This window comes from Zalophus californianus, chromosome 13, assembly GCF_009762305.2.
Source record: "Zalophus californianus isolate mZalCal1 chromosome 13, mZalCal1.pri.v2, whole genome shotgun sequence".
Classification (NCBI taxonomy): domain Eukaryota; kingdom Metazoa; phylum Chordata; class Mammalia; order Carnivora; family Otariidae; genus Zalophus; species Zalophus californianus.
In genome coordinates this window covers 49308891-49322436 of record NC_045607.1, presented here as the reverse complement: position 1 = coordinate 49322436, position 13546 = coordinate 49308891, and the positions used below count along the sequence as shown (strand labels likewise).

General features: G+C 37.5%; 1 protein-coding gene across 1 annotated transcript in view; it reads left to right on the top strand.

Annotated features, from left to right (window-relative positions):
- The window catches only part of LOC113934118, a 371108-nt gene that overhangs the window by 300903 nt on the left and 56659 nt on the right, over positions 1–13546 (top strand). The gene's annotated exons all lie outside the window — the stretch shown is intronic.

The window sequence follows — 13546 nt, the reverse complement described above, 5'->3', positions numbered from 1 at the left end:
CTATGATACATACACATTCACAGACTCATAATGTGGGACCCCTTCAAACAAATATTCTTTGACTATTTATTCAAAATGTGGAGTTGAGGGAAAAAGAACTCTTTTCCTAGTAACAAAAAATTATTTTCCGAAATAGATTCATATTACTAATTTACTCTCCTGGGCTGAAATAGACTCAATACACCAAAGAAAGTTCAACAAAATATAGTGGGAAAAGATGAGTGACTTAAAAATATTTTAAACATAGATGTAATGAGCTCTTAAATGCAAAAGAAGTATTGCTTACATCTTTGAACTCCAAGTGAAGAAGCCGGAAGGGTAAATCATCAAATTGCATTGACTGGAGAAGCATACACAGTAGCCAGGAGACAATAAAGCCTCCTATAGTTGAAGTGCTGGATGCCTGCTGAATGAAAAGTCAGTAAAAAGAATTCACAGCACCACCACTTTTCAACAACCTGGTCACTTGATGAATTAAAGATTTAGCTGGAAACAAGAAGCCTGAGTTATTCTCTTCTGCACAATTGTACTTTTGCCTTATAAATGGAAGAATCTAGAAACATGACTATATTGCTTGTATTTATCCAACATCAGCACCAAGCGATCATTAAAGAAGATCATCTTTTATGTGAATGTCTGATAACAAATATGAGTGGTGTTGAAATGTTCAAAGTGCTCAATCCCTTTTTAAAAATCTATTGATTAATCCTGGAACCACCAGGTCCGCAGAGCGCTGATCTTGCAAAAGCAACAGTGGATAAAACTGCTGGTGTCGGGTCTGGGCACAAATCGTGGCACCAAACTGTGCCAGGAGCCATTGTGTTCATCACCACCACACACAAAAAGTAAAGACAAACAAGCACTTGTTTCTCTTAATCTTATGTTTGCTAAAACAAGAAAAAGTATTGCTGTTATTAAACTTGGCTCTTCAGTACACATTTTTTAACTCTATGTGGCAAAATGGGAAGTACGCCCAAAGCACCTCTGCATATGAAAGTGTGATAGTTTACTTCTGTGGATGTCTTGAAGAAAAGCACTTGTGTGCCTGAGTTGTAGGCTGAATGACTTATGTAAAAACTGGCTATTTAGACTGAAGTATTTACCCGACATTTTCTAGAAAAGGAAAAAAGTGAGCCAGTCACTTGTCACTTTAAAGAAAACAGCTGACAGTATTTGTTGCCAGTGATGAAACTTGAACTTCCAAACACAACTTAGAATTCTGGTAAACTTGTCACCGCGAGCTTTCTAGCTTCCCAGTACTTACAGACTTTTCTGATGAAGTCAGCAGTGATATGAATAAATCTTTAAAATTTTTATGTTTATTTATGATGTTTCATTATGTTATTATATTTATATTATGTTTATATTATGATCTGATGTTTTTGTAATGAAATGTATCTGTGGTTCACTCAGTGAACCAATATTTTCCAAATGACTAATACCTGATGTTACAAAATCACACTGAGTTAAAAGATCCATTCGAAATGCAAGGTAGACCAATACATTTTCATATGACAGAATACAAAAGGTTTATTAATTAATTTCAGATTCCACACTGCAACGACTTTTAAGAAACTATCACTTGTCAAGTTTTGGTGTAATGTCAAAGAGGAATATCCATAATTAGTGGAAGGGCTACTGAAATACCTCCCCCCTTTTCCAACTACATAACTGTGTGAGCCTGGATTTTCCTCAAGGCCTTCAACCAAACAACATCTCCCATCAGACTGAATGCAGAAAACAAATATGAGAATCGAACACTTACGAAGCTAGGCTTGGAGACTTGTGAAAATGTGAAACAATGGTACCCTTTTCACTAAATTTTTTGTGAAAGAAAAATAACAAGATACAGTTATTTTCATTTATGTTAATGTGTAATCGGTTTATAATTTTTAATTAGTTAATAAATCTTCTTTAAAATTTCTATTTTAATTTCTAGTACTATGCATAGATAGTACTATATATGCCTCATCAACAAAAGCCCTTGGGGATCATCAATAATATTCAGGAGAAAATAAAGGAGTCCTAAGACCAAAATATTTGACAAGTGCTGACTTATACTTTTATACACTTTTTTTTTTTAAAGATTTTATTTATTTATCTGACAGAGAGACACAGCGAGAGAGGGAACACAAGCAGGGGGAGTGGGAGAGGGAGAAGCAGGCCTCCCGCGGAGCGGGGAGCCCGATGCGGGGCTCGATCCCAGGACCCCGGGATCATGACCTGACCCAAAGGCAGACGCTTAACGACTGAGCCACCCGTTGTTTTTACTCTTGTTTATTCTTCTGTCTCCCTCATTATACTGAACTCCTTAGAGAGGATAAACATTGTATCTTATTTGAATCTGTAACTATCTTGGGTGCCTAGTTCTCAACAGATATTAAGTAAACATTCACTGAAGGAACAAATGAATAAATTATTCAACGTTAGTGTCTGAAATTTTCCTGCATTTTGTAATATTGGCCTTGGTCTCACTGACCAAGAAAATCTTCAGCAATTACAATGTCCAGGTTGTAAATAAAAATATAAAGGAAAACCACACATTCTTTTGTCTATCTCCTAAGATCATGCATGACTTACCCTTCGCCTCACTGCCCCGACTCCCTGCCTCATGCTTCACGTTTCAGTGGCATCAAACTGCTGCTGAATCATTCTTTTTCATTGCCCCCACCCAGGATCTGGAAGCTGTTCACACACACACACTCTTCATAGTTCTAACTCTGAACTTTGAAGATTCAGATCAGGCAAGGCAATGAGGCTTCTCTCTGTTCTCTGAGCTACTGTAATACACTCTGTATATCTTTTTAATTGCTCAGGCAATATCTTGCCTGTAATTATTCGTTTGTGTGTCTGTCTTCCTTTCTAGACTGTCAGTTCACATGTTTTTGTATCTTCAGTACCATACCTCTGATGCTTAATGGGTGCTTAATAATATTAATTAGACTGAACTGAAATGCTCCCCATCCATAATGTTTAAGTTGAGGTGTAAGTCCTGCAAAGTCCATTCCACTTCACTTTTATTGAGCACTTACATGTGCCAGCCACTATGACTGGCATTGGGGATTACAAATATTTATATCAATGGGGGAGAGAGAGAGAGAAATGGCAGCAATATTATAAACAAACTACATGCACATGTTTCTGTGGAGCTCAGGACAAGCACATTCTTTCAACAAATATTTAGGACACCTTCTATGTGGCAAGACATTGTGCAAAATACTAATGGAAGTGTGTCCCTTCAGTGAACTTAAAGTCAGTTCTTATGAAGGAGACAGGCATTAAACAAATGCCACATAAAAAGTATATAAATTACAAGTGGTATGCAGGACCAAGGAGGAAAAAGAGTATAAAGATGCCATTATTAGGGGTCTAATGTAGGTGGAGGAGGGAAAAAGGATCAGAATAGGGGTTTCTAAGGAAATGATTGACATGTACCAGAGTGTAGGCATGTGTAGGAGCGAACCACAGGCATACCGGGAAAAGCGTCCCATGCAGTGCGCAGAGTGGTTAATTTGGCTGGGGCGGAGGGCATGACATAAAAAAAGTAGGCATTTGCCAGTGTCACCAGGCTAGCAAGCTAGAGAGTGAGGTCTGGAGAATGGGAGATAGATAGTATGATACAGCGCAGAGACCTAAAAGAAGCCTCGAGCTAGGTCTGGATACTTCATTTTCCTCTCGTGATATGCAGAACCACAATTCTGGGTGGTCTATATTCATCTCACATAAGCCCTCACAAGATAAATGGAGCCCATTTCCTCAAGTAACTACTGCTAAGAGAAAAGTTTTCTTCAGATGTATTTCTCCATCAGCACTAACCCCATAGGGCACCTAAAAATCTTGATTTATCATAAATGTTTCACCCAGAATACACACAGAGTAATACAAATGTGGCATATTTAAATGCACTCCGCAGAGAAATTTGCTGGCAGTAATCACAAACCATAAATAAAGGAAAAAATAGCCCAGCTATGGTTGTTTCCAGAATGAGTAGATAGACCCCTACTCAGGCTATTGCCTGGAAACGAAAACATAACTCAAAGAGAGTCATGGCAATGTTATGGGAACACCCATCCTGGAGCTGGGACCAACTTTTACTGAAGGGTCAGCCACTCGACGGGGAAGATACTAGCAAAGCTCCATGAATTTCTTCAGCTCGTTTGTTAGACATGGGGTGGAAGGAAATGGAGGCTGGCTAATCAGTGGCATAGGTCCCGTTGGTTAATTAAGGTACACTGCCTACAGTCAAACCCCAGCTCAACCGTCTACTTGCTCTGTGACCTGGTTAAGTTATTTGACCTATCTGTCACTTATTTCCTCCTCTGTAATATGAAGTCATACCTATTTCATAGACTATGAGCATTAAATGAGATAATATAAAATCAATGTTTAGCAAAGCACTCAGTAAATGTCAGCTATGATCATGATTGCCCATGACCAATCCGTCAAGAGTTTTTCCAAGTCTCAACGCACCAGGCCTCAAAACCAGCCTAAAAGCCTTTTTTATCTCCATCTGTAACCACTTCTTTGGCATCTTACGGACACAGTTTTTGTAATGAATCACCCTGTTTTTAGTCTTCTTGCAGATATAACACTCATTTGATGAAATCCTAGCCAACCACCCATGCAAGAAAACTACTTGTTTTTTTTTTCCCCTTCCTGATTGCTCAGAACCTTTATATCCTGTTAAAAACATTCTAAGAAAGCCCTCTCTATTAATATCTAAAACATGATTCTAAAGAGCCCTTTTCTTCCCTGAATTTGCCAACAGCCTCCTTTCTGCTCCAAACAGACACTGCAGTCTGAGAATTGCAGTTCCCCTCTGCTGCCACTCACTAACGTGAACCCCCACCCAGACGTGGGCATGTCGCGAGTCCTCATTTCACATCGGCAACACCTTGAAATCAAGTGCCGGCCACACTTACCCTAAGACCAGGCAAAGCATGAAGTAATCACAGACTTTGGTATTTTTCCAACCACAAGGCCCCTCAAAGTCCAGTGTGTCCGTGAGAGAAAAGTGACTCTTTCTTACCTAATCCTCAGTGGAACAAGGATCAATAGAGACCACATCAAGATTGTGCAGGTAAGAAATAAAGACTTTCACAAGTATACATTTGGTTTAAGCATGCCTGGAATATGAAATAACTAAAACAACACCCTTGACCTTTGCATGAAGACTTTCATAGCAGTATCTCAGCATCTCAAATGGAAGAAAGTACTTAGAACCTTGAAACACTTTTTTAAAACCTGCACAAAGCTTAATTTAAGGGGGCTTGCAGACAGTTCATTGTCAGGAGTTTCTAACAACTGTTATTTCTTCCTGAATTCCAAGAACCAAGTGCTCTGAAGTTTACGTTCATATGGGATGAATAAACTCGCCACAGCATTAAAAGAGATAAAATACTTGATGTGGTTTTATTCGAGAGGCAGGTTTAGCCCCCCTATACACAAACACACACACACACACACACACACACACACACAGGGCCACTACCTGGCAGATGGCGGAAGGCAGGTGGCCCCCACGGCTGGGGCTAGACTAACATCACACACAAAATTTGAAGCAGGTTCTGGCAACCAGAAAAGTAATTTATGACGGTAAACAAATGGCTCTCAAAAAAAAAAAAAAAAAAAAAAAAAAAATATATATATATATATATATATATATATATATATATATCTCTGTCAGGTGATAGGAAGCAAGGACAAAAGACAAACATTTGGCAAAATAGCCCTTAAAGAAAAGAAGAAAGGATGGACCAAATCATCATGCCAAAGGTTTTGTGCACCGGAAGGGTGCCATGCCATAGGGCATGTGAGTAATGAGGGGAAAAGAAGTCTGACATAAGATTATCATCACAATCACACAGCTATGCCCCAGATCCTTCAGGTCTGCCTCAGTCAGAACAGTCAACATAAGCCCTTTAGGTCTAGAATGTGCACCGGAAAAGGCAGAACTTTAGGTTATATGAGGAGAAACTTGACTTTGGCAAGAGGAAGGGGTAAAAATTCCTCCTGTGAGGGCCATGAAACATAGATTTGATTCTTGAAGACCCCTCAGAAATGACTCTTGGTGCTAAATTCGAGAAAACAACATGAAAATTTTAACAAGTATGTGCTCTCCCGATTGGTATTGGCACTTGACTCTTCTCTCTTTTAAAAACTATCCTTATTTTTGTGATTGTTAAAAGAATATATGTTCACTGCAAAATTAAGGGACTCAGAGTGAGTATCGAAACCAGTTAGCCACGGATGTCAATCCAAATAATTGTATCAAGTATGGTTGCAAAAGCAAGGGCTTCTATAAATTACCCTTAAAGGATTAGATAGAAAATATAAAAAATTATAGTAATAATTGAATAAAAATAATTTAGGGAAAGTCCCCAAATTATATTTTTTTCAGAAATTAGGAAATATAAGAAATATATAAAATATATTTTTATTATTCATGTAATATATAAAAATATAATATTAAATTCTTTGTCTAGAAAAGTCATCTCAAAAGATCCATGTGTATTTTTTACTTTTATAAATAAAGAGACATTGGTCAAGGAACAATTTTTTTAACTTAAAAAGAAATAGAATTAAAATAGAAAATGAACTTTCTAGAGCACTGTAGAAGATAAAAGAAAGTATAGTCTCTCTGAAGGGAAAAAAATGGGAAAAGACAAAGAAGCCTAGAGAGAATAATTAAAATATGACATTAGAAGTAAAATCAAAATAGTTACATCAATAAATGGGTTGAAATTCCCTATTAAAGTGCAAAGAATTTCAAAATAAATTTTTAAAATTCAGTGATAGTTTGTTAAAAGTGATAAACCTAAATTATAAAGATACAAAAATGTTAAATGTATTCCTTCCCCTTAAAAATAGGTGCCACAATATTGATACAGAAAAAAAGGAAAATTCAAGGCATAAGCATAAGACAAAGTATAATTTCATATTGATAAGTGGTTCAATTCATAATGAAGATATGAGTTAATAAATTTTATATACCAAAAACTCATTGCATCCAAATATACAAAAGGAAAATGTAGATGCCTGGAAAAGAACAAAAAAAAATTTGTTAAAAAAAAAAACAACTGTCCACAATAGCCAAACTGTGGAAAGAGCCAAGATGTCCATCGACAGATGAATGGATAAAGAAGATGTGGTATATATACACAATGGAATATTATGCAGCCATCAAAAGGAGTGAGATCTTCCCATTTGCAATGACGTAGATGGAACTGGAGGGTGTTATGCTGAGTGAAATAAGTCAATCAGAGAAAGACATGTATCATATGACCTCACTGATATGAGGAATTCTTAATCTCAGGAAACAAACTGAGAGTTGCTGGAGTGGTGGGGGGTGGGAGGGATGGGGTGGCTGGGTGATAGACATTGGGGAGGGTATGTGCTATGGTGAGCGCTGTGAATTGTGTAAGACTGATGAATCACAGACCTGTACCTCTGAAACAAATAATGCAATATATGTTAAGAAAAAAAAAAAGAAGATAGCAGGAGGAGAAGAATGAAGGGGAGTAAATCGGAGGGATAGACGAACCATGAGAGACGATGAACTCTGAAAAACAAACTGAGGGTTCTAGAGGGGAGGGGGTGAGGGGATGGGTTAGCCTGGTGATGGGTATTAAAGAGGGCATGTTCTGCGTGGAGCACTGGGTGTTATACGCAAACAATGAATCATGGAACACCACATCAAAAACTAATGATGTAATGTATGGTGACTAACATAACAATTAAAAAATAAATAAAAAACTGGTAGAAGGGATTAAGGGGGAAAACAGAAATAAATGACTTAAAAGCCAAAAAAACCCAGAATCAATAAATACATTCATGCATAAAATAAAACTTCAAAAAGTTCATATAATTTACCAACCTTTTCTCCTTAAATCTAAGAAAGAAAAAAGGGTGGGTAAACACAGACATGAAGATTTTCAAATGACAAGATAATACTTTATTTTATGCTAGTATAACGAAGTGGGCAGTATTCTCAAGAAATAGATATTACCAGAATTGGCTCAGGAACTTAGAAACTAATACAAACTAATAGTAATTTAAAAACTGGAAAAAGTTGTCAAATATAGTAATAATATTTTTTAGTGCCTACTGTGTGCTCTGTCTTGTATCAGGGGCTTTATTCATCATCCCTGATATAACAACCCTGTGAGGTAGGTATTACCATCTGTATCTCTCTGTCTCCACAGCATCCTGTATTTCTGTTACAAAAAAAAAAAAATTAAATTAAATTCTGTTATTATCACCTGTCTTCCCTACTAAAGTCTAAGCTCCACTGGGACAGGGCTGGATGTTTTGTGTCTACATAAGCATCCCCATATCCCCAGCACCTGTATTTGCATTGAGCCTGTCACATAGAGTAACTCAATAAACTATTTATTGAAAGAATGAGAACTCTGGGAGATCACAGTATAGTAGAGTAAAGAATAGAACGGTATGGTATAGAAAAATCACAGTCTTGTCTCATTTATATATATGGATGCAAAGATCCAAACTTATATATCCTATCTGATAGATAGATGATAGATAGATAGATAGATAGATAGATAGATAGATAGATAGATGATAGAGAGATCTTACAGATCCTATCATATACATATATATTCAACTATAATGTAATAGTCACACTTCTAAGAAACCTCATATTATTGGGGCACCTGGGTGTCTCAGTTGTTGAGCGTCTGCCTTCAGCTCGGGTCATGATCCCGGGGTCCTGGGATCGAGCCCCGCATCGGGCTCCCTGTTCAGCGGGAAGCCTGCTTCTCCCTCTCCCACTCCCCCTGCTTGTGTTCCCTCTCTCGCTGTGTCTCTCTCTGTCAAATAAATAAAATCTTTAAAAAAAAAAAAAAGAAACCTCATATTATTGAGAGCTATGTTTAAAGACAATTATTTCTATGGAAAGAATGAGAAGAGTCACAATAACAAAGTTACTTTCCTGCAGGAAGTTTAATAATATTTTTTAATAGAAAAAATTTGTGTAGCTATAGCAAACATATCCTGAGCAAACCCGGTCTTTGATTATGGTATGTGCTTAAGTAAAGGCTTGTCCTGTATCTTCCAGTCCTGTCATTAGCCCAGGACTTCTTATACACACTTAACAACACTATCACCTTTATCAGACCACTTTTCCTTTTTTCTTGTACTACTTCCATCAGTAAGCTGATAGCTTCACCTGTCACCCTTAAAGTGCTAGGCTATTGCTTTTGTCTGCCTGTGCCTCGCCTGACCCTTTTCTGGTAACAAACCTGCCCCTGAGATGGAGGGCCCATGACCCAGGCTGAGCCCTGCGACTGCCTCAGCCCACACCAGCCCCAGCCACAATGAGTGGCCCCAGGAATGAGCCCTGACCCAAAATGTGTGGGTCAATCACCCTAGAGAGAAGGCATGCCAGTGTCTCATGCTCATTCCTGGTCCTGAGGTCTTACTATTCAGCCATTACTTTAAATCTGCAATGTTCCTAATATCCTCCCAATAAAAACTTTTTGTGCTGTTTTTGTTTTTCAAGTTACCCTGAGTCCGTTTCTGTTACAGCGTTTAAAAAAACAAAACAAACAAAACAAAAAACTTAATTGATCCATTTTTGTTTGTTTGTTTTTTATTTTTATTTTTATTTGTTTTTGTGAATCTGTTCTTTGGCTTAACTGTTTAACAGTTACTGCTCTATGTCAATTAATATAGACATGTGTACGGTTTAACGTTCATTTTGGAAAATTTCAAACATATTAAGGAGTAGGGAGATTAAAATAATGAAATCCTATGTACCCATCTCCCAGCTTCAACAGTTACGAGATTAGAGCCAATTTCATTTCATCTATCCTTTTATCAACTATAATGTATTATTTGTTTCAGGGGTACAGGTCTGTGATTCATCAGTCTTACACAATTCAGAGTGCTCACCATCACTGGTGAGCCACCAGTGTCCATCACCCAGCACACCACATCCCTCCCACCCCACTCCACTCCAGCAACCCTCAGTTTGTTTCCTGAGATTAAGACTCTTATGGTTTGTCTTCCTCTCTGGTTTCATCTTGTTTCATTTTTCCCTCCCTTCCCCTACAATCCTCTGTCTTGTTTCTCAAATTCCTCATATCAGTGAAGTCATATGATACTTGTCTTTCCCTGATTGATTTATTTCACTTAGCAAAATACCCTCTAGTTCCATCCACGTCGTTGCAAATGGCAAGATTTCAATTTTTTGATGGCTACATAATATTCCATTGTGTATATATATATATATATATATATATATATATATATATATATATACCACATCTTTTTTATCCATTCAACTGTTGATGGACATCTAGGCTCTTTCAATAGTTTGGCTATTGTGGACATTGATGCTATAAACATCGGGGTGCATGTACCTCTTCGGATCACTACATTTGTATCTTTGGGGTAAATACCCAGTAGTGCAATTGCTGGGTTGTAGGGTAGCTCTATTTTCAACTTTCTGAGGAACCTCCATCCTGTTTTCCAGAGTGGCTGCACCAGCTTGCATTCCCACCAGCAGTGTAAGAAGGTTCCCCTTTCTCCGCATCCTTGCCAACATCTGTCATTTCCTGACTTGTTAATTTTAGCCCTTCTGACGGGTGTGAGGTGGTATCTCGTTGAGGTTTTGATTTGTATTTCCCTGATGCTGAGTGATGTTGAGCACTTTTTCATGTGTCTGTTGGCCATTTGGATGTCTTCTTTGCAGAAATGTCTGTTCATGTTTTCTGCCCATTTCTTGACTGGATTATTTGTTCTTTGGGTGTTGAGTTTGATAAGTTCTTTATAGATTTTGGATACTAGCCCTTTGATAGATCCATTTTTTAATGATAAATCACAAAGCCATTCAAACAAAATGAGAGGTTTTTTCTCTTCGAAAAGAGCAATTTTCTATTGCAGTGTTAGTTCCTGGTATCAGTGGTGCCTTGGGCAGTCAGTCTAATGCAAAATGTGTTTCCTATAATACATCATATTGTATCCAGTTTGCTTCAGGAGAATATGTGCTGTAAGGAAATGCCAGAGCTAGAACTGGATAACCTGTCAGAGATTACATTTGATCTGGGTTTCTTTCTCTCTGTCCTCTCCCAAAGAGGAAACAGAGGACAGCCTAGGTCTTCCTTGGAAAATGAATTCCTTCTAAGACAAGAAGGAGAGGGGAGGTTGGGGGATAGGCATATTTAAGAGGTGTGTGTTATACAGGTCTTGGCCTCCCTTAGGTAATAAGCTCTATTGTTTTTATCGGAGAAGGGAGAATTGTCAAGTGTGTCTGTTGAAGAATCAAAAAAAGGAGCATTCCTTTTTGATTTAATGGCACACACAGACTATGATAACATTTGAATGCACAATGGGGTAAACAAAGAGGTTGATCAAAGTTGAGGTTGGTTGGGGGGTTCCCAACAGTCAATCCAGGTAGTAACTCTTGGTTCTGACCCTCTTTTATTGTCTCTCCTGGAACAGTGATAACATCCAATGCCTCATTTGTGGTAGGTTCAATCTACAGGTATCCCTGTTTTTTTCTTTTTACCATTGAACAAAAAGCTGGCTCAGTTTTTGAACAAAGGTTTCTCACAGGATGCTTGTAAACATTGTGTATTCCACTTGTAATAATGCTTCAGAGAAAGATATACAGAGATCTTGGTGGGCTTTAGTTGAGGATAATAGTTAATATTCACAATTGGTTGTTTCCACCTTTTCCCAAGGAAGAGAGAGGAGAAAAAAATAATTAAATGTGTTTTGAGCTCATGGGGACTTCGGACACAAAAAGGAATTTGGAGAATGTTATCTCAAAGATTCTTAAAAGCTGATTAAGACTAAAAGAAATGTGTGCATATGCTCACCAAGAAAACAAAAATGTTCATCATAGACTAAAACTGAAACAACCCAATGTTCATCACCATTAGAAAGTGTAAATATGGTCACACAATGGAATACTATACAACAATGAAAGTGGAAAATGTCAGACTACATGCAATGAGGCACATGAAACTCACAAAGCTAATGTTGAGCAAAACAAGGCAGACATAAAAATTGCCAACTGTGTGGTGAGGATGTGGAGAAAAGGAACACTCGTGCACTGTTGGTGGGAATGCAAACTGGTGCGGCTACTGTGGAAAACAGTATGGAGCTTCCTCAAAAAATTAAAAATCGAATTTCATATGTTCCAGTAATTCCACTACTGGGTATTTACCCAAAGAAAACAAAAACACTAATTCAGAAAGGTATTTGTACCCCTATGTTTATTGGAGCATTGTTCACAATAGCCAAGATATGGAAGCAACCCAAGTGTCCATCAATGGATAAAGAAGATGTGACATATAGGGGGCTGGGTGGATGGGTTAGCCTGGTGCTGGGTATTAAAGAGGGCATGTACTGAATGGAGCACTGGGTGTTATACACAAACAATGAATCATGGAACACTACATCAAAAACTAATGATGTAATGTATGGTGATTAACATAACATAATAAAATAAAATTTTAAAAAATGAAGATGTGACATATATACATTATAATATTACTCAGCCATAAAAAAGAATGATACCTTGCCATTTGCAATGACATGAATGGAGCTAGAGAGTATAATGCTAAGTGAAATAAGTCAGAGAAAGACAAAAATACGGTATGATTTCACTCATGTGTGGAATTTAAGAAACAAAGAGAAAAGAGACAAACAAAAAAATGAGATTCTTAAATACAGAGAATAAAGTGGCTATAAGAGAGGAGGTTGGGTGAGGGGCTGGGTGAAATAGGTAAAAGGGATTAAGAGTACACTTATCTTGATGAGCATTGAGAAATATATAGAATTGTTGAATCGTATCCAAAATGTACAAAGAACTGATACAACTCAACAACCAAAAAACAAATAATCCAATTTTAAAAAGGGCAGAAGACATGAACAGACATTTCTCCAAAGCAGACACACAGATGGCCAACAGACACATAGAGAGCTGTTCAACATAACTAATCATCAAGGAAGTGCAAATCAAAACTACAATGAGATATCACTTCACAACTGTCAGAACGGCTACAATCAAAAACACAAGAAACACAAGTGTTGACAAGGATGTGGAGAAAAAGGAACACTCGTGCACTGTTGGTGGGAAAGCAAACTGGTGCAGCCACTCTGGAAAACAGTATAGAGGTTCCTCAAAAAGTGAAAAATAGAACTACGCTAAGATATGGTAATCACACTACTGGGTATTTACCCCCAAAACACAAAGATACTAATTCAAAAGGATACATGCACCCCTATGTTTATTGCAGCATTATTTACAACAGCTAAATTATGGAAGCAACCCAAGTGTCCATCAATAGATGAGTGAATAGAGAAGAGCAGTATATATATCACACACACACACACACACACACTGGAATATTATTCAGCCATAAAAAAGAATAGAATCTTGCCATTTGCAACAACATGGATGGAGCTAGAGAGTATAATGCTAAGTGAAATAAGTCAGAGAAAGACAAATACCATATGATTTCACTCATATGTGGAATTTAAGAAACAAAACAAACAAGCAATGGAGGAAAAATTG